General features: G+C 37.3%; 1 pseudogene; it reads left to right on the top strand.

The window, feature by feature from the left end:
* The first annotated feature begins 1,277 nt into the window (after nt 1-1,277).
* On the top strand, nt 1,278-24,283 carry LOC135195886 (uncharacterized; annotated as a pseudogene).
* Nucleotides 24,284-25,829: the final 1,546 nt, after the last annotated feature.

A 25,829-nucleotide genomic window follows, 5' to 3' on the forward strand; every position in this document is an offset into this window, starting at 1 on the left:
TTGGGGCATCCCGCCCAGGCAGCAGTGTGCCCATGCACTCTGCAGGTGTCTCAGAAAATCAGGCCTGGGCCTGTTGTTTCTGTTCCAATGGCCGTTGTTTTTGTTATTATGATTGGGTAGTCCATTTGGAGGAGGGGCAGCAGCTTGCTGAGGAGGATCTGCTTTTGATAGGCACTGCTCCGTGGTGTGACCTGGTTTGTTGCAATGCCCACACAGGTTTCTGAGGAAGGTTATTGGGACGCTGGGTAGGCTGAGAGGTGGCAGCAGGAGTGAAGGGGAGAGCAGGACGTATTTTCTTTTTTAAGGAACTCTGCAATGGATGGTGGGTGTCATAGGCGTCTGCCCATTTACAGCACTCCAAAAGAGTCGTCGGAGCCTTGTCCACCAAGTGGGTGGCAAGATCAGGGGGACGTAGGCAAGAAAGTCCTCTAACTGGAAGAGTTCTAAGACCTCCTCAACAAATGTTGCGTTGGAGGCCTTCGTCCACCTACGGAGTGCTGGTGTCTTCTTGGCTGCCCACTCTGTCCTCGTCTGGTTAGCCTCCTTGGGCATAGTCCTCCAGTTTTGCCTCAACCGGTCTGGGGTCAATTCGTAAGCCCCAAGGATTGCCTCTCGGACGAGGGCGAGATCGTGTCGCTCATTCAGGGGAAGGGCCAGCGAGATGCTTGCCAAGGAGGAGGGCCACTTCCTGAGGGGTTGGATTGAAGTTCCCGAACACCTGCTCGATATGATCGAGCCAGGTGTCGGGTTCGTTATCGTCCCAAGCCCTGATGAGGCCACCCATGCTGTGGAGGTGAGAGCGCGCAGGAGGCATGGGACTCGGGGGTGCCAGAGTGGTACTCTGGACTGCCATAGCCAGTTTATGTGCCCTTTCTTTCTCCCTTTCGGCGGCTTGGAATTCTCTCTCAGCCGCTTCTCTTCTTTCTTGCGCTTCTCTTTCAGCCACTTCTCTTCCTTCTTGCGCTTCCCTCTCCTTCTCCCGTTCGGTTGCTCTCTCTTGGGCTGCTTCCTTCAGCTTATCATTCACCCAATTGACCAGCTTTGCACCCTCCAGCCCTAGGGCTTGTCCAGCTTCTGTGAAGGCCTTAGCCTCCTCCAGTGCTGCATTACTTGCCATCTCCTCAGCCGTAAAGCGCTAGTAGACTAGCCTGAGAAAAATAGGGTGGAAAGCAGTTGCAAAATCAGCAAAGGTCGCCTGAGGTATGCAGAAATGCTAAACGCAGACTTGGCAAGATGACTGTAAATCCCTGCAAACACAGTTACTACTGATGCACAGCATGGCGGAAAACTCAACGCCGGTAAGGGATTTGGTAACAAATTTCTTAAAACAAAACAAAAGAATCTGGTCACGCAATTCACGGAATCCTCGCAGGAAAAGGTAGCAAATGGATGTCGTAGAGGCGGAAACTTCAACGCCAATACGGTTTGGTAAGGTAAAAAGGGAGAGAAAAAAAAACCTCGTCACGAAATTCACGGAAACTCAACGTGAAACGCGACAAAGATGTCGTAAATGCGGAACCTCAACGCAAATCTGGTCACAAATTCACGGAAACCTCACGTGAAAACGTAGCAAAAAAAAATTTTGGTAAATGCGGAACCTCAATACAATTACGGTTTTGTAAATAAAAAAAATCTGGTCACAAATTCACGGAACCTCACGGGAATGCGTGGGAAGTAAAGCACATAAATCTGGAACCTCAACGCAACTGTGGTTTTATAAATAAAAGGGAAAAAAAATCTGGTCACGAATTCATGGAACCTCACGTGAAAGCGGGGCAAATAACGTAAATGCGGAACCTCAACGCTATTACGGTTTTGTAAATAAAAGGGGAAAAGAAAAAAAAATCTGGTCACGAATTCACGGAATCCTCACGTGAAAATGCAGCAAATGAATGGCGTACAGGCGGAAATTCAATGCCAGTAAGCTTTGTGAATAGAAGGAAAAATCTGGTCACAAATTCACGGAACCTCACGTGAAAGACGTGGCAAACACAGTTGATAATAAAAATGTATGTGGGATCTCCCTTTTGTTTGTTTTTTATGGATATTGTCTCGAGGATGGAGACGGGAAGTTAATAAAATATATTCATTTCTTTGCTACTAACGCAAATCCCTTTAACCTAGCTTTGCTCAGAAGACCCAGGATAACCTCTCTAACGCTATAAAATACACTGCTTTTTCCCACACCCGTCCTTTTCCTTGCTCTCGTGAACCTAAAACCCTCCTGTCCGCGAACTTAAAACCCTGGAGAATTAATGATAGGGAAGAATGAATCACAGATGCTTTCAAGGCCGGGCTGGAATCTAACAATGCCATTTAGACATGCGAGATTTGCCAGCGAGAGAGAGAGAGAGAGAGCTGGCTAGCACGCATTGTTTCACATAAAAAAAAATAACACATGAAAATACCTTTACAACGCGGGATTCTTGATTAACTAGCAATTCACGATATTTTTGTTTTGAAACTTACTCCCTACCCTCTATTCTTCATGCAATGGCACATAACATTAAAATTTCTCTCTCGATCTGTGGTTTATCAGCCTACACGTGGTCTCTTTTCTACCGCTATAAAGGCAGTCAGATTTATATATTCCGAACTAGAATACCTAGTTCTACACAAATACTAGAAAATAAAATAAAATTTACCTTATTCCTGTTGTGGAGAATTTGGACACCTTGCTTTAGCTTGCTCATAAAAATATAAAGGAATTCAGATTTGTTTCTTTCGTGATTTTTAGCTTAACAATCGCTACTACAAAATCTTGGTTTGGGTCGCCAATATTCAAAATTCCACCTCGTCTCCTCCCAGATAATATAATTACATTGAATATTTAGGCCTTGACTAGAGGACGGGGGTTTTGAACAAATAAAAAAAAAAAGTTGAAAAACCAAAACTTCTCAGGAATAAGGCCAGTTTTATTGAGGAGGAAGGAATCTATATAAAAGATGGACTCTAGTTTTAAAAGTACTATATTTACATAAATTTACAGATGTCCAGGAACACAAGGGCAGGTGAACTGCTTTCAGTCCACCTGAACATGTGGTGAGGAGCAGTTCGGCCATGCTTTTAGGAAACTTTGAGCAACGGATCAAAATTGCTAGCTTAGAAGGATTTCCAAGTCCTACCACAGCCAGGCACAGCGTTTGTCTGCGAATAGAGGACATAGGTGTAAGGCAGGGGCACACGAGGGCGAACTTTACTCACTACTTTCTCTCAATCAAAAGGCCACTCATGGGGGAATGAAATGACTGGGAAATTTACACAGCAGAAACTATTTCGTGGCTTAAATTCACTAGGGGAATGTTACTAGTATCACTGGGGAGTAATTACAGAATTGAGCCCAGATGGCGAAGGGGAATGAAACACTGCACAAGTCGCCTTGGAAAAAGGAAATGAAATACAGACAAAGGTAAAATCAATTCCCTGGTTGAAATGGAATTTCCCTTACAGTACCTTAGTAATGATGCTGGTTGTCTTCTCCTTGAAGTCTCGACACTATGGACTTTTAAAATATACTTGGGCTTCCCAAAGCATGGGAAAGCCAGGCCCAGGAGGGGGGGCGGGGGGTAGGGGGGGCCAGCGGCGTCTGGTAAGGGGCCAATGGTCTGACCTCGCCGAGGTCTGGTCTTCTTCTGAGACTGGGCTGCTGCTTTCCAGGCCTTTTGAAGTGATTGCTCTGCAGGGGGTAATTCCAAGCACCAATGGGAGAAGAGATAGCTTTTTCAAGAGAAAAAGGGAGAATGGAGAGAATGGGTTCTTTTCCACGTGGAAGGGGCAACTTGTATAATATAGATGCATTAAACTTGGGTTAAAGACTTTATTTTTTTCCTTGGTTCTAGCTTCAAATCTGGAACAATACCTACATAAAAACCCAATTTCATTGTGGGACAGATGCTTAGAATTTTTATATTTCTTAGCATCTGTCCCATGTAAACGATCTATATCAATGTGTACGAAGCACTCTGTCTTTTATTGATTTTATTATTTTTCAAACTTTGTTCAACAAAAATATTTCTGACCACATTTCTAATATCCAACAATGTCACTATATAAAATTGGTATCTGTGTTCCCGACCTTAACCAACGTGTGAGTTCAATTTTCAATTTTTCTTCTTATGTCTTATCTAAACGTGATGAATTTTTACTATCCTTAGGGTTGGACTTCTGCTTGCCATGCTACCAACATAATTATAACAGATTTTTCCTACCACTTGAGTCACTATTCCATCGACTCCTTCAACAACCATTTAAATTTGACACAAGTAAACTGCAATCTCAGCTATCAGAAATCCCTTGAGAACTTTCAGGAATATTACCACTGGTTGGACTCCATTTAAAAAAAAAACTGATTTGGATATTTTGAAAAAGTTAGCTAAAAATAAAGATCTGATTATTACTAGACCAGATAAGGGTAAAGGTCCCGTTCTCATGAATAGAGGGGATTATATTAGTAAGATGGAAGTGATTTTAATGGATAATAGTAAATTCCAAAAAATTGGCAAACCTGATTGTAAAAAAATTTTTAACATTGAAGATAAAATTAACAGATTTCTTAAAGAACTTAATACCAAAAATATAATTGACCCAACTACTTATAAAGATCTATTTTGCTCTGGGACTCCTTCGGTATTTTGTATGGTTTGCCCAAAACACATAAAGAAGGCGTTCCAATGAGACCAATCTTATCCTCTATTCATGCACCTAACTATAAACTGGCCAACTATCTAGTCCCTCTTTTAGAACCGCTTGCCTCCAATCAATATACTGTAAAAAAAAAAAACTCACAAGAATTCAAGTCGTATATTTTACAACAGGACTCTGATCTTTTAATACAAGTTTTGATGTAGAGTCACTTTTTACTAATGTTCCTGTTGAGGAGACAATTGAAGTTATTTTAGATAAGATTTTTTATTGAACCCAGTACCATATATTTTAAGTATGACCGCAATAATTTTAAGAAGTTACTACAACTGGCAGTGATAGACACTGACTTTATTTTTAATGATTGTCTGCATAAACAGACTGATGGGATGGCAATGGGATCACCCTTACGTCCCATATTTGCTAATATCTTCATGTACTCCCTGGAGGAGAAATTGTTTGATAATTGCCCCCTCAGTTTTTACCCTCTTGTTAATAAAAGGTATGTGAATGATACCTTTGTCCTTTTTAGATCCACTTTTCACGCTGACCAGTTCCTTTCTTTCATTAATCAGCTTCATCCTAATATTAGGTTTACCTTGGAGAAGGAACAAAATGATCAGTTGGCAATTTTAGATGTTTCAGTTTTAACACATCGGTGTTTCGAAAAAAGACCTTCTCTGGACTGGGTTCCAATTGTTATAGTTCTTGTTATTTTAATTTTAAGGTAAATTCGATTTTTACTCTGCTTCACAGAGCTTACTCTTTAACCTCCTCATGGGAACATTTTCACAATGAAATAGAGTTTTTATGTAGGTATTTTACTGATAACTTTTATCCATCTCGTATCTTTTTTAAACACTGTAAAGCCTTTTTAAATAAGAAACAACTTGATTTACCAACTATTAGTACGGTTCCTCGTAAGGACCTATATGCGAGTATTCCTTTTATTAAAGAGGATAAATTTAGAAAGGATATAGAGTCAATTATTGAGAAACATTATAGCATGCTGCAATTTATTTTAATTCCCAAAAATCCACTAACAGTTGGTTCTTTTTTTTAAATAAAAAACAAGCTCTGTCCAACGTTGCAATCAATGGTCGTTTACAAATATTCTTGCCCCAAATGTGATTCGGGGATTTACGTGGGATCGACCAAAAGATTGCTGAAGGTCAGAGCTGACTCACATAGGGGTGTTAGTCATCGTACTGGCTGTAAATTGTCCAACCCTGAATTCTCTAACGTTAGAAATCATTCAAAAATTTGCCATGTTGATATCAAATACACCGACTTTTCTATCTTGGGCCAAACAAGCCACTTACACGAGCTGCCCATTCTTGAGTCCTTGTTCATTAAGCAGTTGGCGCCAGGATTGAACTCACACACCACTTCTGTACCCCTGTATTTGGCGTAAGCATGTTTTCTTCATGGCTCTGCCTTCCCTCCTTGTCATTCAGCTGTCATCTTCTGACAGAGTAGGTGCCTTTTTAAATACTGTTGTTCGCTTCCTTTTTATTATTATTATAATTTTTTTTTGTCTCTTTGTTTTACAATTTTAAATAGTTTAGGAACTTTTCAATTAAGAATGGTTATTTTTATATGTTTTGATTATGTGACATGTATTTTAACTCGTCTGTCCAATTTATTTCAGCCCTGATGATGTAACAACCTTTTGTTACGGAACGCGTTGGCAAATAAATGAATCTTTTACACTCAACTGGTTGTCTCCTTGTCACCCGATCTACATACATTACATTATACATATACATAATAGATATATATATATAGATATTATATATTATATACATAGATTATAATATACATATTTGTATTTATACATATTACATTATAATATAACCATACTATATATTACATAATAATATATAATATATATATATAATATATATTATAATATATATTGATATATATATATATATATAATATATCCATCATATTATACAATATCATATACATATTATATAATATCATCTATATATATCGTTATTACATATATATATATATATAATATATATATATATATTATATATTTATATATAGATATAATAATATTATATATATAATATAATTATATATATAAGTATATATATCATAAAAATGTTATTACATATATATATATATATATATATATACATATTATATATATATATCTTTATCTGATATATATCTTATATTATATATGTATGTATGTATGTTTGTAGATCGGGTGACAAGGAGACAACCAGTTGACAGTAAAAGATTCATTTATTTGCCAACGTGTTTTGTAACAAAGGGTTGTTACATCATCAGGGCTGAAATAAATTGGACAGACGAGTTAAAATACATGTCACATAATCAAAACATATAAAAACAACCAATCTTAATTGAAAAGTTCCTAAATTAGTTAAAATTGTAAAACAAAGAGACAAAAAAAATTATAATAATAATAAAAGGAAGCGAACAACAGTATTTAAAAAAAAAAAAGGCACCTACTCTGTCAGAAGAGTGACAGCTGAATGACAAGGAGGGAAGGCAGAGCCATGAAGAAAACATGCTTACGCCAAATACAGGGGTACAGAAGTGGTGTGTGAGTTCAATCCTGGCGCCAACTGCTTAATGAACAATGACTCAAGAATGGGCAGCTCGTGTAAGTGGCTTGTTTGGCCCAAGATAGAAAAGTCGGTGTATTTGACATCAACATGGCAAATATTTTAATGATTTCTAACGTTAGAGAATTCAGGATTGGACAATTCACGCCGAACCATGTAAATATATATATATATATATATATATATATATATATATATATATATATATATATTTACATGGTTCGGCGTGAATTTCACGTGTTTGTTATGAAAAATATGAGAGGAATGCTGTCATGATTCTTATCCACCAAGCTTACCATTAAACATCTAACAATGATGCTTTCCATAAGGAAATAAGCTTTATTTTTACTTTCCTTTTTTTAAAAGCAATAGTTTTAACAGCGTTGTCTTTTATAGCCATGTACGTAGAGTCCTAAGCTTAAAATCTGATTTAACCAAATAAAAGTACTGTCCAGAGTGCAACCTGATATATATATTGCCTATATATTGTTAATCAGCGATTAGATCCATGCGATTTAGCAGTTGCCATATTTTCACTAACATTCAGGGCCAAGTTACGTGGGCGTTTGTTTCGTCTTCCCCTTGACAGTACTTGGCCGTCATCCTTTACCAATGGGAGCTGAACCTCCTGGTTTGTTAAATCCTCTTCTAGATATGAAGGTGTCTATTGTACTTTCGTTGAAGCCTGTGTAGTGACGTGATTTCCAAAACGATCAACGACTTGAGCTAAAGGTTTTACAACAGGACTCGTATCTAATAGTGGTGGAGTCCCAAACAGAGCTTGAGCATAATGAAAAATCCTCAAAACCGTATTCAGCTCTGTCCTCAGTATTTACACTTTCATATTGCTTTTTGCTTACATTCTATTCATATCTGTCCCTATGTCTTGGTCATTACTATCTTTGTCCTCAGAATCTATCCTTCCATTACTTATATTCACTGATCTGAAGGTATCATAAGTTTATGAAAGATTTAGTAATGCTCATAAGTTAAGTCTCTTGGGATTATACAATTTGTAAACCAAACACTGGTTTTTGTAGTAAATTTTGAAATTCTACTACGATTTAATATATGCTTACAAGGAATTGAGGGACTGCCTATGGGAAATCCTGTGTCTGTTACCTTTGCTTCCATACATATGAGATTTGATGAGCAGTCATGGTTTTCGAGCATGCCTAAGGAATTTAACCCCTTTAAAAACATTACGTATATATTTTCCAGATATTTTAATAAATGTATATTGCACCATTCATCGATTACCTTAATGCTCAATAGTAAAAACAAAATTCGCAATGGAAAGAGAGTCAAACAGCTTACTATTGATTTATTTGTAGAGGAAATTTGCTACTACAACCAATGTTTATTTTGCCAATTGTATGATCGCAAGACTTAACTTTAGAGCATTGCTATGATATTTCAGAAATGTACGATGCCTTCAGATGATACTGTATGTCGTATCACGGTATCACGTGTAAAGACCTGCTGATCACGATCTCGTACCTCATCTAGACCTGTGTTAAGACCTTCGTTAACTACTAATCACAACTTTGGATCTCATCTTGCTAACCAAAGAAAATCATATGTATATATCTGTATAAAGAATTTCCTGGCCTTTCCGCCGATATATGATTCATTAATGTATGTCAACTTTGTTCTTTACTATTACTATTTGTGTCTATCAAGAAACGCAAATTCTTCACCTCTGTCAGTGTGCGCGACGACCCGGGGGGGGAGGTCGAGCACTACTCTTCCGTCTGCACACTGCTATGTATTCGCTTGCCCAGGTAATAAAACTATGGGCTGCTCTAGGAGGAAGACCCTATGCTGGCATAAGGCCAGCTTAATCTCAAACAACAACATAATTAGATTTATCAGTAATGAATAGCTGAGTTTGGGCATACACTTTCATCACTCATACACGCTTGTTGGTCACGAGTACAATGGCTGTTAATAGCGATTCAGTAACATTGTAATTACAGAAACAAGAGATTATTTATGTCTCAGAATGAACACCATTCTCAAGAGGACTTAAAGGCATGGGAGCAAATCTACTTTAGAAGAACAAACACCTGCTTCAACATCAAGAGGTTGTATGATGTTGGAGAGAGGAAAGCCTTTCACCAGAAATTGATGGCATTCACGGCGATAGATGACAGAAAGGAATCAGGAAAACCTTTATTGGGTAAGTATTGATGTGGACCAGTTATGCTTATTAATGACATTATGATAATGATGGATAGAGATATTGATCATGCAGTGCAGTTTTGGTTATACTAGAGGATGGATATGGATTCTTTGTAGATATGGAGAAGAATGACAAAAATGATTCTTTATATCAGACCTAACATATACGGACCGATTACGGAGGCCTAACTTACTTTCACAGGAAAGATGTTGACTCTGAGGTTGAGGTATTCAAGTGTTTCAATAATGTTAATGTATCCATCTTCTTTTGTGTGTGTGGAGGGGGGGGGGGGTTGTCTTTTAGTTCACACATGGTGTTCTGAATTACCTGTTCCAACTTGGCGTATGAAGGGTTAAGTATAACACAATGGATTTCGATGAAGCATACAGTGTGGACATGTAGTGTTAAAGTCTACCACTTTAGTGTCATGTAGTGTATCGGCAGGTGCCAGGTATTAATGGACGTCAGCTGTCGTATAATAAGCAAAAGTTCCATGAAGAAGGACAAATTGGTCAGCAATTATCCCTGTTTCATTAAGATACAAGGGAAGCACAATCACTCCACAGAGTCTGCTGAGGCCTTGGGGCAGCTGTGAGTGGACCCAATAATCAGAGATACGGTTTTTAAATATTTTGAACAAAGAATTTTCCATATTTTTACACGTTTCATGATTTTTTGCATTTTAAGTCACTATCATTCCAAGTCATTACACATGACAAGCTAGTTTTGGAAATTGCATAAGGCTATTTATTTTACATATCTTTATATTAGCAAAATCTGTTCTCACTGAAAGTAATCCATCTGAATTTAAAAGGAAATTCAGTGGGGGAAAAGACCCCATAGTCCGTCAACACCAAGGTGCTAATCCGTAGGTAGAAAAATCGACTACCTGGGGATTAGTACCTTGGTGTGAAATTTCATACCTTTTAATGAGGTGTTCATTACTTTTCAAACCTTTTAATGAAGTGTTAATTAAAGGTGTGAAAATTTACCATAAAGGTGTGTGAATATAACAAATAGGTATGAAATTTCACAGGTTTCCCACGGTAATGTCGGTGCCTGGCAAGACTCTACGGAGGTAAAAACCCAGATTTCACCCTGACCCCCCCCCCCCCCGAAGTTCCTCATACTCTAAGGAGGTAAAAACCCTGATTTCAACCTTGATACCCCCCCCAAAGTTCCTCATACTCTTCGGAGGTAAAAACCCTGACCCTGAAGTTCCTCGTACTCTACAGAGGTAAAAATCCGGATTTCAACCCTGACCCCGAAGTTCCTCTTACTCTACAGAGGTAAAAACCTGGATTTCAACCGATGATCCCAAAGTTCCTCATACTCTACGTACTTAAAAACCCATATTTCAACCCTGACCCCCCGAAGTTCCTCATACTCTACGGAGGTAAAAACCCTAATTTCAACCCTAACCCCACCCCTTCCCCCCACATTCCCTCAAAAACTCCCGATGAAGTCACGAAAGCCTACGGACGCAAAATCCCAGGTTTCAACCCTGACCCAGATTTCCCTCAAAAACTTCCGATGACGTCACGAAAGTCTACGGGTGACGATCCCAGATTTCAAACTCGACCCCGATAACATCACAAAACTCTACGACATAAAATCCCAAGGTTTCAACCCTCACCCCGAATTCCCTCCACTAGCCCCCGATGATGTCTTAAAACTTGAAATCACAGGTTCCAACATGTCCCCGAATTCACTCCCAAATGCAAATTTTTAAGTCAGAAGAGTACACTGAAAATTAGCTTAACAAAACCCATTTCAGTCTTAATCATTTATGATATGTGTATATAGATACATAATATTCCATACATAAAGAGATTAAATGGAAAATCAGATTGCATACAAAATTGTTATGATTTGTGTAACAAAAGTCGTACAGAAATACATGGGTGTTATGAACCGAGAGAGAGGTCCGCTTCAGGTTTGATATGAAATAAAAAAAAAAAATTCAACACCAACAGTTGAAACTGGGGATACGAATATAGAAAGAAACATTAACACAACAAAGGTTTATTTACAAGCTTACTAACAAAGATAAATGCCGAATGGTGTCTCCTATTTGCATAAAAAAGGTAAAATCTTACACTGCATGAACTGGGGGAACAGGGAGGTAATGAAAGTACTTGCCAACCAGTTTTGTAACTCGAAGTGATGGCTTCACAAAAGGAGAACTCTAATGCTAGACGCCTTCTTTCCTCTGTATCGCAGAAAATAATGTCTTCTCTTGATACTTGAAGGGCAGGAACTCCCAAAACCTCTAGCAGGACGTTTCTTCTCTGAAGTCTAGCTCAACGTCGAAATAACTCGGTCGTCCACTCCTGAAGATGACTTGACCAGGATTCAACCAACTCTCGAGCGACTTTTTCTCTCTGATCCTTCGTCGGTTCCTTCTTCTTTTATCTCTCTTGGATAATCTCTGATCTTTGCTGCTGAGCTCTCACTGATCTGATCTGTGGCTCTTACTAATGATCTCTTACTCTGTGACTAACTGATGATCTCTTACTCTGTGACTAACTGATGATCTGCCTTCTCCTACTTCATCTGTCGTATTTATACAGCATCCTGGGGGCGGGGCCTGCGGCGAACGTCACAGACTCCCGAGATTACCGGAACGATTTAGAAGTTTCTCAACGAAGTATTGCATCAGAAGTCGCGGCGTTTCTCACGATACTTCGGCACCTGTTGCTTTCCACAACACTCCTGCCGATTCTAGAACCATCATGAGAACAGGCGCCTCCAACACAGGAGCGAAAACCTCCACGTGGCAGAACTTCTCGAAGATGCATTTTCCTTTCCTTTAACTCGTAATTCCTTGCTATGAAGCAATTACCTTGACAATGGGGAATGGTATACATGAATTAATATTCCATACAAAGTCACACAAGAATACACTGGATAAGGTGTACAAAAGAATACACGGACATGATATACATTCATTTTACAAAATAATACATCATCAAGACATTGCTAGTATATACCACACACATCCTCCCCAGTTTCCCAATCGTGTGTGAAAGACAATTCATCTAATACATCAAAGCTTTTAAATCTTGATAACAAGTTCTTCATATATTAATCTTCCACACATCTTTCCTCCAGCAGGGATAAATTCTTTTTCATGATGGCCACGCAAGTGATTTTACCAATTTTGTTCATTTCATCACTGAATGTAGATAACACAGGTAAATATTGATTCAACCATGTCATGTTAACTCGTCCGCTTTGTCCGATACTGGTGGGAAAGATAACATATTTGGCATAGTCATACGATAACTTAAATAATTCTTCCTTCAATTTCTTCACTGAATAAAAAAAAGTGGTTGAACCTCATGTGCTTGGTATCCTTACTCAAACGGTCAGCATGGTCCTCATCTTTTGAATGTGCTACACTCTTTTGCTCATATTCATTATCTTCAACAGGGGCACCGATGCCATATTGGGTTAATAAAGTAGCTACGGGGGGGAGATCTACTTCATCGTCACATTCCCAAGAGGTAATATTTTTGGGCCTTTTCACAATGGCAGACCCTTCAACACTGCGATCACGAAGACAGGTGTATGTTGCACCAGCTCGAGAATATCGAAAGCCTGCAATCTCGGCGTATGGATAATTTTGAACAATGTCTTCAACCACATCATAATTCCTGCATGTAACACAATTAGTGTCCACTACTAAACAAGTCTTTATCTTCCTGAACCTATCTTTGGACAAGTTCCCAAAAACTAACTTGCACGAGGAGGTTGACGAAGCCATGGAGAGAGTGTATGTCTTAATATTCCAATGGTTCAAGAGTTAATGAGCCACCGAATCCTGCAATCGAGCTTCCCCGCCCCCCTGACACTATGAGTCATTAAAGATGTTCCTCTTTATCACAATCACTGATTAAACAAGTTGTATCATGCCACCTTCAAAGACTCCCACCTGAAGCTATGAATCACGCTAAAGCCCGACCCACTTTCAAACTGTTATTTCAACCACGTGATTAAACAAGTTGTATCATGTAAAGGGTTAATCACACGATTAAACAAGCTGTATCATTTTCCCCACGTTAATAAGGTACCGACGTACCCACCATTTTCTTTCACACACCTGCCATTTTCTTTTTCGCATGTCTTACCATCTTCCCACCACTACCACTACCGCCTCTTTTCACTGCATTATGCCATGCTTCTATTTGTTTTTTAATAGCTGCAATCCTTAACATTCAATCTTTACCCCCTGCCATCTCAATTAAGTAGTGATAATTGGAAATATTATCAATGTTGGGTTTTTTACTCCCTTGAAATTCTCAAGCGATATCTAAAATATTATAATCTGCGAGTGGGTGATCTAAATCCCCTTCTTCATTCCATTCAGTCAAGCTAGAATTTTGTAAGTGTTTAACAAAAGATGTAACGTATGAATTTTGAGGTTCTTTGAATAATATTCGAATAATGCCTGTTAAATCGGGATTGCTTCTTTTGCGACTAATGTCCCCTTTAACTGTTTTCAACGTAATCGGAGCATTTACCCCCTCCTCCCCAGCTACTTCAGCTACCTCGCCCACACCCTATATAGGAGAATGAGGAGGTCCCGTGAGTGATTTAGCCACCCGGGGAAATTTTGCATTTATTTTAACATTAAGAGGTATGTGCATGTCACTAATGGCTGTATCCAACTTAGCATTAACCTGAAGGTTAGTATAATTATTATCAATATTATCACAAACCTCCTTTCTATTCGTTAACCTCGTGTATGTAACGGTGGGGATAACGTAAAACGCCTTAATTTTTCGTCAATTAAAAAGACGCCCTATCAAACTTGCAGCTAAAGGTAGTAACACCAATAAAATAGCGCTCCCTTTATTGCTTTCCAATATATTTTTCGTCTTAGCTACAGACGTTATTTTCAAGGACGCAAGATGAATTTCATGCCTACGCTTTCTTAAGTGTTTAATAAATTTCTTTTCTTGAGTTAGATTACCGCAAAGAAAATTTCAAAGCCACCATTTAAGATTGGAATGACTTTACTTCTCTCGCTGGGTGATAAACATGGGATGAATAAAATAAAGTTTTAATTTTTATGTATTAAAGGTTGTTTACGGTTCATACCTGTACAATTTGAGATTCATCGACCCATGGATTGGATTGACTAGGGTAACCTTTCCAATTAACATATTATTGAGTTTTATTATTTTCCTTCCTACTTCTTGAGTTTTATTATTTTTCTTCCTGCTTCTCAGAATAGTGATATCATATGTTTCTGGTAGAATTGTGGGAATCAATTCTTCACAGTAGAATACTCCCTTTATTCCTTCACCGGCTCTATCTTCCAAGAAGTATATGACAGGATTTTGCGATGTATCCACTTTTCGGATTGTAAAAATTTCCAGAGTATTTTGAATAGTATATCCCCTTCTAAAAACTGCGTTCCGATGCTCATCTGCTATACGTACAACGTCTCCGACATTCAAGATTGAACTGGTGGGTGGATAACGAGAATAGCATTTTTATACATACTCGATAATTGACGTTCAATTTCCTCTCTAGCGGTTAATGCGTGAACGTGTTGAGGGGTGCGTTCCTTTCCCAAACCTCTGACACTATGAGTCATTAAAGACGCTCCCCTTCATCACAAATACAGCTGCATTCCTTAACATCCAATCTTCAACCCCTGTCATCTTCACATACGGTTAATACCTGTTTCACACCCCGATAACTGAACAGTAGCATCAACAGCTAAGAGCGCGATTTATGGGTGTACTGCCCTACGGTGACTTATTCACACGCCAGGTCATCCACACATACATACCTGGTTTATAAACCGTAGCAGAGATTTGCAAACCCTATTCACATACGATCAATATCCATAGACTATGCGTTATAAATACGGCCAACTGAGGAATATCGTCATCAGTCTATTCTCAATCGTTATACGTGCACCTTCCCTTTTCTCTTGGCTGGAACGGTAAACGTCGTCCGTCACTATCCAGTAAGTATCATCTAAATCACTTTCGTTTTCTTGAACATGTAGCGAATATTAAACGGTAAAAAGCAATAAGATACATCTGTATATCGAATAAGTGTTCATATAAAAAAATAATGCGCCAGTTGGAAGAAGAATTTATTACACAGTCATTATTTCTCTCTCTCAGATATGGGAAATATATAGCACCAGTAGTAAATTATCCGCCGATGAAGTACCCACCCAGGTCAGGAAACATTACTACTATGGCGTCGGAGCCCCCAACTCAATTATTGGAAGGTTAAAACAGGTCAAGACCGTGAAGAGGATGCAACAACTCCCAATGGGGGACCCTCAACAATGCAATCCTGTACAGGCTTTATTGGATACCCCTGCTTCGCCACCGCCGCCGCCCACGACTGAGAATGAACAAGTGTCACAACCCGTCACAGATGAATCACCCGATCAAGGTATGTAAATCCGACACGATGTGTTTATTTAATAATAGTTCCTAAGTCCATAGAAACATGCACTTTTTTTCCCCTTTTTCCTGTTTTCTTGTTTCAAATACATTTGCAAACATATACAAAAATCAATGGGTAGGGTAAAAAAATATGTATATTTATTTACAAAGATTTATTTACCACATAAAAGACAGTGCAAAAGTTTGCATAAATTCAATACATTAATCATCGTGAGACCGCCTCATCACGCATCCCAATATAATGTCTACATGTATCCTTATGAATATTTCGAATATTCATAAGGATATGAAGACGTCGTAGTTTACCGCTTCCGTTCACAGGGGATCGATTCTCACAGGTCATCTTGAAATAAGTAATAATGTGATATGATTCGAGGTGTGATATATATACATATATACAATATATTATTAATAGAATGTGAATGAAGTAATATAAAAAACAAAAGAAAAATGCAGTTACCTCGGTTTTTTAAGATGCGAAGACATTCCTTGTATGTATAATGAATGGCATGCTTACCCCCTGATCTCCAATGTGAACATTTAAACTTTTTCAAATATTTAAAATAATATTCCGTTCTCCATTTATCGTTACCTCTTAAACGAATAAATGAGAATACATTTTATATTAAAGACAATACTTTTTTGTGCCGTGGTGACTCACTCAATGAACAAAAAATATAACGTAAAGACCTTATTTGTACAATTTATCCGGTTGTATCTGTCTTATTATTTGATAGATGCTATATTCAGGATGTGCATATATAAATTTAGAGAAGTCATTCGAATAAACTTTGGTATTTATACTGTAACTATCGAAAAAGATGATATTTCTAGGTGATTTTTCCACGTAAAAACATACCCAATGACCGATAATATTAACATTGGTGGATGAAGATAATGTATTAGATATAAAAACTAAAGGCTTAATTCTATTTTTGGGTAGGGTAAATAGTCCTACTTCATCCGAAGCGAACACACCTAAATATTTAACGCGATCACCGAGTGAACCTTTTAAACTTATTTAAATTTCTTTTGTATCCATTCTATTTAACCTCTAACATCACACTGAGTAACCCTATCCGAATCCTTTGTTAAAATACACTTCGTATCCCCAAAAAGTAAAATAACACAGGGGTTCAGAGTGATCATACCCAACCTGATCGATATCCGCAGGTTTGCCGAAATTTCCACAGGCATTGAATCTTCAACATCTTCCACAACAAAATTAAAACAGTAAATAGCTCTACCATTTTTAAAACTATAATAAGTGATTAGATTCTCACCGCCACCCCCCTATACTTTTCTGTGTCTCGTGAAATAATTGCGTGATGGTATTAGGGAAACTACATTGAATATTATATACAGTATTCCCATTAACGGTAATATGTATATTATTTAAATCGAAAGACTTAAAATATAGGCTATTAGCCACGTAATTACCTGAAAATGTTTGCATATCAATCATGGCAATAACGTATGTTTTATATAATGTTTTATCAAATATATATTGTATAGGATTGACTGCTAAAGCCTCATTAAAAGCCGACATGGCGTTATAATGTGGGGTAACTCTATCGATCCATAATTTAGCTTTTTCTATATTTATCTAATTTAAATGCCTATCAGTATGGGTACCCATCACCCAGTTATTATTCGCTAATTCGAGTCTAAGCCTCAAGTCTATTAAATCCAGTAAATACATGTCTATAGTTGCTATATCCAAAAGAAGGGGAAAATACGTATGCACGCCCTGCGTTTTAATGCTGCTCATAACCCGTGACTCCCACCTGCTGGTTTGAGCAAATGTATTGGGCATAAATTGATGAATTACTCCATGTGTTACATGACAATCATAGTATAAAAACCCTGCCCGACCGGTGGTAGGTAACGCCGAGTACTTTATCATTTTAAGCCTTTTGATATATGATTGATAGTCAAATACCAAGCAGGATTCCCCCAACTTTTCGTTCAAGAAAATAGAAACAGATTTAAATAATATATTACTTATACCATTAACGAGGGCCACATGCATATTATCCTCTCGTTGCGTGCCACCTCTTTGTATTGTGATATATAATTCTAAAGCTTTACTTGACAAATCTAAGAAAGAACTTGCCATCCCGTTAACGTGAAATTCGATATATTTATCAGTTAAAATTTGATTTACAGAAATATTGCTAGGTGTAAAATCCCAGTCTTTCCTTCGAATTAATTGAAATTTCAATAATTCTACGTCTATTATCATTCGGGAACGATTCTGATATACCCGCAATATACATAGAAATAGGAACTTGATTACCAGTTCTGGGTATGTTAGGAACTACACTAGCCATATTTTATGTTTACATATGATTTTAGATGAAGGGTAGAACGTGTGCATACCCGCAGATTGTCAATTGATGAATGAATTATGTACAAAAGATCGTACACGTTCTTATTATATTTACTTCTAGATTTAACACGTATACTCTTCCTCTTCCTTTGTTTTTTCTTTCCTCCCACACTCGACCATCTAACCAATCGTTTCACTGTTTCCCTTCGTTTCCGCCGTCTCCTTCCGGTACTGCTTAAAATTCGTTGTCCAGTAGTTTTGAGGGCTCTTATAACTTTCATTTTATAGATTCTTTTAAAGGTAAACCATTGTTTACCATATCAGATAACACAGACCTGCCTAATTCTTTAACTGAAGGTTTCGCAACATTAAATAGAAAAGGAAGCACTTTACGTGCGATACCACTTATACCAGAAAACAGACCACTACACCTCTTTATGCCCGGGATAGAAAATGGAAATATCCTCAAACCCCGCCCCTCTTCTTAAAGGGTCTGATAAAAATAGTTTTTTAAATTCTGCTTCTGAAGGAGGGGTGAATATCACTCTCATTATATTTTTTACACCACTTTTATACTTTCAAAATAATTCAAGCAAAGCTTCATTCGCACGTTCTAGTTGATTCGAGGGTGTAATCACGAATAAGGAATGTCAAGGGTGAATATTGAATTGTATACATTCACCCATCTATTTAAACACACCTACTCATCTATTTTTATCGAGGTTTTACACGGAACAGGCAAGTAATACTCGAGTCTTTAGTAAAATGTAAAAGATGTCCATTTTGATTCGTGATAATAATTGAAATCTGGTCCAAAATGTTTGTGTTTAACAATGTGTAGACTGTATTATATATTCCTTTTCATCTACCACTTTCCAAAGTAAAACAGTCCAATATATTGACTAGTCTCCCACCAAAAATTGTTGGTTGAACTATATCACTATACACATAATCTACCCCGCAACTATCAAGTAGGGAATCAATGGAAACGTGTTCATTCAATTCACGCCCTCCATATATTTCATGACCACTATTGATTTGAAAACCTAATAATTTTGCGGCTTTTCCGCTAAATTTGACATATATACTTTTAACGTCCCCAGTTCTCAATTTCCCTCTCTTGATATGCAGTATAGTAATTCTCCTTAAATCTTCCTTCCAATGAAATATACAGTTACTATTAAAATAATTTATGAGATTATCACCATAATAAACTTTCAAATAATCATAAACATCCTTATTAATAGCTCTCACGAGCCTCTTCATGTTCCCCGCTAACATTGCTATTCTCGGTCTATACAAATGTGCATGCACATCACGTTTATGATGCTCTGTAATAAATTCGAGAGTGAATAAATCATCTTTTGATAATATTGCGTAATTACCCGGGAACATGATCGAGGCTAAACCTACTTCATATTCAACCCCGTTAAGTCATAATATAGGTGTAGGTAATCTATTTGCAAATTTTGACGGTGAATTTTTTATATACGTGTCCAAACATCTGAGACTACTAAAATATATGGTGCGTTCACCAGCTATGTCAGTCAAATACTAAGAGAGGTATACGTCCCGTACAGCATTTATAAGAAAAAAGTGTGATAGTTTTTATCTAGGTCTTATATGCAGAGTGCATAATACAACCCCATTTTTAATAAACATTATTTCTTCACCTTTCTGATCTGATACATCGATTGTAATGTAATCTAATACGTCAATGGTATTTAAAGGTTTATAAAAGGTGTTATGCGGACCTTTAAAATGTGCACATTCTAATGTGAAACAGTCTAAGATGTTAGCCATTTTATTGCCCAATGTGGTAGGTCGAATGATATCCGTATAAATGTAAATGTACTCAACACATTGATTGTTTACAAATGTATTTCTACAGCAATGATGTCTCAACGTACCTAAACTGTAATATTATATACCTCACTCTTCCATTGAAACAGAGCATATTGGCTGCTTTATCACTAAATTTAATAGTATTTAAATCAATTGTATCAACTTTTGCTACTCCTGCATTGATATGTGAAATACTCATTCTCTTCATATCATCATTCCACGAGAATAAACTATTCCCGCGGATAGCTCCGTGAATATGCTCATCATAAAATATGGATAATTGTTCAATAATTTTCATATTAAGCACTTTAGTCATTGCATTCATATCATCTGCCCCCCGACAAACCCAAAACAGACTTATAAATAAAGGTATAAACGCGCTTCCCCATAGATTCATTATAGATCACGTTAAATTGAATGGTAAAATTACGGTCACCAGGTTTAACGGTGTAGTATATTTTCAGGAGAATGACTCCCACCACACCCATTTCATCTTCCACTTCTTTCGATAATGATATAGGGGCGGCTAACCTATTGGTAAATTTACACGCTTGATTTTCGGGAAATGTACCCATATATGCACTGCTATTCACGTATATGATGTGATCACTACGCATGTTGAACGTAGACTGTGTGTATAATAGCGTTTATTGGGTTAATATATACACATCTTAAAAACCCGTGTTTATGTTCTTGCTCTCAATATTCATGAAAACGTGTTTTTTGCAGATTGCCACGTCGAAGGAAGCACCCATCCCTCTTGTGATACCTCCATATGCAATGGATCATGCACCGATCATAGTACATATTATTACTATTACTATTATTGTTATTATTATTAGTATTACTATTGATATTATTAATTTTGCATCCTTTATAACACAGGTGAATATTGTATGCATAGACTAGGTTATGGAGAAAAATGTGTTGATGATTTGCAGAATATGTGCAGGGAATGGGCATTATATATTGTATGAGCAAATGCAAAGGTATCCATTGCATATGACCCCTGAATCCACCCGTAAGTTTGAAGAGAGCACCCATCGCAGGGGATGTAACGTTGAATTCAATGCCAGGGTTACGGAAGTGTGACATCACGCACATTGTGTGTGCACTGTGTCGTCAATGCAATTTTAATATGAAGTTTAAGGAGACGACTTTAACAGTGTTAGTACATAATTTGTCCTATGACATTACACTGACTTTGAAATTCTAAAACGTGAGGGTAGTAGATTTTACTTGGCTAGATCAGGCAATCTTAGATTACTCTAAAATATTAAGGGTATAATAGGTGTAGAAAAAGGGTATTTCTAGTGGTTAAAATAGCATACCTTACCGGGGTATATAAGAACTATAATATACCCTTTACAATATACCCATATCAAGGGTATAACATATACTTGTGATACCCTTACTTAGGGGTGTATCGTAGATGAAGAATACCCTTTTGCAGGGTATTCTATACGATATAAATACCCGTCTTTATTAATTATATAATTAATATATTAATCCATTACACCCTTAGGTGTACTTATAGCTTATACAGTATATAAAATCTTAGGGTCAATGAATCTAAAAGTTTTCTTTATCAATTTATTATTTTCATCGCACTTGAAAAGCAGTGATGTAGGCGGGTGGTGGCCACGGTGGTAGTCGGTTGGATGTTTGTGCACAACGGTTTGAAATATTGGCGCCAGACTGTCTGGGATACACTGGCGATGATGTCTCTTTGGAAATTGAAGCTTATTATAATATTTCACTTCGTAAAGTTAGTTCCTGTATGTTGAAATAACACTTACTAAGTTTCACTGAAAAAATGTTCTTAGAATTCTCTAAAACTTCAAAATACTGCTCGGACCGTCTCCACCACCGACACGTAACACTCACTGAAGTATTGTGAACTTGAGGCTGTGAGCACAGACACGGGAAGGGGGTGCAACAAACAACAGACCATACACTTTCTGCTATATGCGTATATTTCTATGTAATATATATATATATATAATATACTATATATATATATAGATATATATATATATATATATTGCAAATAATATAATATATATATATAGATATATATATATATATATTATATATATATTATTAATATACATATACAAATATATATATTATAACTGCGATTGTGTAATCAAGTGAGTCTTGGGAACAATATAATTACCAAGTACGGCATTTGTAGCATACCGAACTTGCTACAAAATTATCAATAATTTAAAACTAACGTATTATTAATAACTTTTTTGTTGCATTACATTATCAGAGTAACAATATGGTTATTTGATAAAGAGTAAAAGTTCATTTCATGACATAATCAGATATACTTCCTGAAGCCCATTTTGAGACCAGGTGTAAAAAGGGTATAATATTCATTAAAAATACCCGCCCACCGAGAGATAGGGGTATTTCTGACCATTAGGGCATTTTAACAAACGTTTAAACCTTAGCTCAAACGTTATACCCTTTCTATACCTTGAACTTTTTACAGTGTAGTGGATAGCAACAACATGATTAGAGGGACCCTTTCCAGTCTCACATCGAGTCATATAAAACAGAAAGGTTCCCTCGAAATCATTCATTGGTTGTTATCTAAGTACTCTAAGGATTGCCTCGATTTAGTTTTGGATACAGGTAAACAGTACTATACCCTTACAATTACGTTAAGAGTTTCAATGTCCTGCGAAAGCCTGGCATCTCTTCTAAGGAGTGTTTCAATTCAGAGCTTATGGGGGAAACCCTATCCTGGGAGCTATACGCACACGTGGTCAAGGTTTGGAACACTGCAAATTGTGCCAATCTTTTAGATTACACAATTTTGTATGTGTCAATGGACGTGGGATTATTAGCTGACATCTAGTATTTAGTATGAAGGAATGCAGCATTTGCTCAATTCAGACTAGACCCCGCCCATTACGTGAATTCTACCTCTCTCTCACTTGACGCTTTCCTACGTTCTTCTATAATCCGTCGCTTCTCATTTCTAATGGTGAACTTTATCAATTAATCTGTAAAAAGATCCTGGGTGGTTTTTGTAGTTTAGTTCGAAGACAGTCTGTAGCCAATAATCCAGAGTTAAATCCCAGTTTTAAGGTTGGTGATCCTCAATCGTATATATTGTACGTTGATTTCACCAGCTCGTATCCCATGGTTAAGAGCAAATACAAAATGCCGTTGGGTGAAATAACTGAACTTCCCCCTAGGTTTCTTTCTAGTATCCGTAAAGTTGATACAGGATTGATAATCTGACTAATCACCATTTTTAGGTATGACAGCCACTCAGGCCACAAGATTTCATTTGCTGAAAATGGGTTTGTGTGATGATTTATGTGGACAGGCTAACCATTCTATAAACCCCTCTCCTAAATCCATTGACTACATGCGGAAAGACTGGCTGCAGAATGAACATGGTGGCTTAAATGACCTATCTATGATGAAATCGATCAAAAAGTATGCCAAAGATAAACCAGAATTAACAATAGAAGAAGAAATATAAGGAGACTCATTTTCAGTTGTACTGGTTTCACCATTTATGAAACGAATCCACAGGGAATTTAGGGAAGCTTCTGAAGTAGTTTTCATTAATGCTACTGGATGTGTGGACAAGATTAACACTGCAATAATCCTGCTTCTTTGTGCTGGGGCAGCTGGTGCAGCACCTCTGGGAGTGTTATTTGCATCATCGCAAGATGAAGCTAGTCTCACGAGAGGCGAGTTTAGTTTATATCGCATTTTGAATTTCTAGTATCTAAGACATATCCATGTCCATAAACTGGAATTAAACCCAAAAGAGGAAATATCATGAGAAGTAGGCAGTTCTATATTCGCAGAGACGAACAAAACGAGGCAAGAAGTTATTATCTTAAAGCATGGGCCTAGGAAACCTGTTATTCGATAATGGGGCATTGGAAAAGGGGTAGGGATGAAAAAATAATTCCCATTTCTAATGTGTGTGGTTCACAGGTTTCAAGATGGTCAATATTGCAGTTGGTGAAGGTGCTTTCTTTGGAAAAAGAACACCAATGACTGACAATTGTGATTCCGAAAGAAAGGCGCTCGCAGCTACCTGGCCAATGGCTGCAGCAGGTGTGGCGGTGGCTTCTTGATTCTAAACATGGCATCAAGAAGGAAAACGCCAAGAGCTCATGAGCTCATGGCTGTGGCCAAGAAGCTCGTGTATGCTGAATCTCAAACAGAGTTTGCACGCCGACAGAGGTGAAGAATTTGTGTTTCTTGATAGACACAAATAGTAATAGTAAAGAACATAGTTGACATACATTAATGAATCATATATCGGCGGAAAGGCCAGGAAGTTCTTTATAAAGATATATACATATAATTTTCTCTGGTTGGCGAGATGAGATACAAGGTTGTGATTAGTAGTTAACGAAGGTCTTAAAACAGGTCTAGATAAAGTACGAGATCGTGATCAGCAGGTCTTTACACGTGATACGACATACGATATCATCTGAAGGTATCATATGTTTATGGAAGATCATAGTAATGCTCTAAAGTTAAGTCTTGAGATCATACAATTTGCAAAATAAACATTGATTGTAGTAGCAAATTTTCTCTATAAATAACTCAAGAAACGAATTTTGTTTTTACTATCGAGCATTAAGGTAATCGATGAATGGTGCAACATACATTTTTTTAAATATCTGGAAAATATATACGTAGTGTTTTTAAAGGGGTTAAATTCCTTAGGCATGCTCGAAAACCATGACTGCTCATCAAATCTCATATGTATGGTAGCAAAGGTAACAGACACAGGATTTCCCATAGGCAGTCCCTCAATTCCTTGTAAGCATATATTAAATCCGTAGTAGAATTTCAAAATTTACTACGAAAACCAGTGTTTGGTTTGCAAATTGTATGATCCCAATAGACTTAACTTAAGAGCATTACTAAATCTTTCATAAACTTATGATACCTTCAGATCAGTGAATATAAGTAATGGAAGGATAGATTCTGAGGACAAAGATAGTAATGACCAAGACATAGGGACAGATATGAATAGAATGTAAGCAAAAAGCAATATGAAAGTGTAAATACTGAGGACAGAGCTGAATACGGTTTTGAGGATTTTTCATTATGCTCAAGCTCTGTTTGGGACTCCACCACTATTAGATACGAGTCCTGTTGTAAAACCTTTAGCTCAAGTCGTTGATCGTTTTGGAAATCACGTCACTACACAGGCTTCAACGAAAGTACAACAGACACCTTCATTTCTGGAAGAGGATTTAACAGACCAGGAGGTTCACCTCCCATTAGTAAATGGATTCAGTCACTGATTAACAATATATGGGAACTATATATATCAGGTTGCACTCTGGACAGTACTTTTATTTGGTTAAATTAGATTTTCTGCTTAGGACTCTACGTACCGTCGGCCAACAAAGAATTCGCGTAGTTTCTTAATTCATTGTTCGTTATGGAAATATGGCCATATGCAGGTGCCAGATTATTTACTTAACAATAAATAACATTTCCTTTCTAAGGTGCTATACTTGAAATAAATTAGATTAGAATTGAGTAGACTTATTCAACGTATTAACGATAATTATTTTGCAAAGTCAGGAAAATATATACCGATGGGTCCATGAATTCTAATTTCATTCTCAACTCTAGCTTCGTAACAGCATAAGCCTTTTGAAGTTGGCTTTGCTGCCGCTCGAGTCTTGACCCAACGTATTGTACTGCACTGGGCTGTTGTCATTTTGTCTCCTACAGCCGATAAATAATACATTAAGGCATTAACATTC

This window comes from Macrobrachium nipponense, chromosome 17, assembly GCF_015104395.2.
Source record: "Macrobrachium nipponense isolate FS-2020 chromosome 17, ASM1510439v2, whole genome shotgun sequence".
Taxonomy (NCBI): Eukaryota; Metazoa; Arthropoda; class Malacostraca; order Decapoda; family Palaemonidae; genus Macrobrachium; species Macrobrachium nipponense.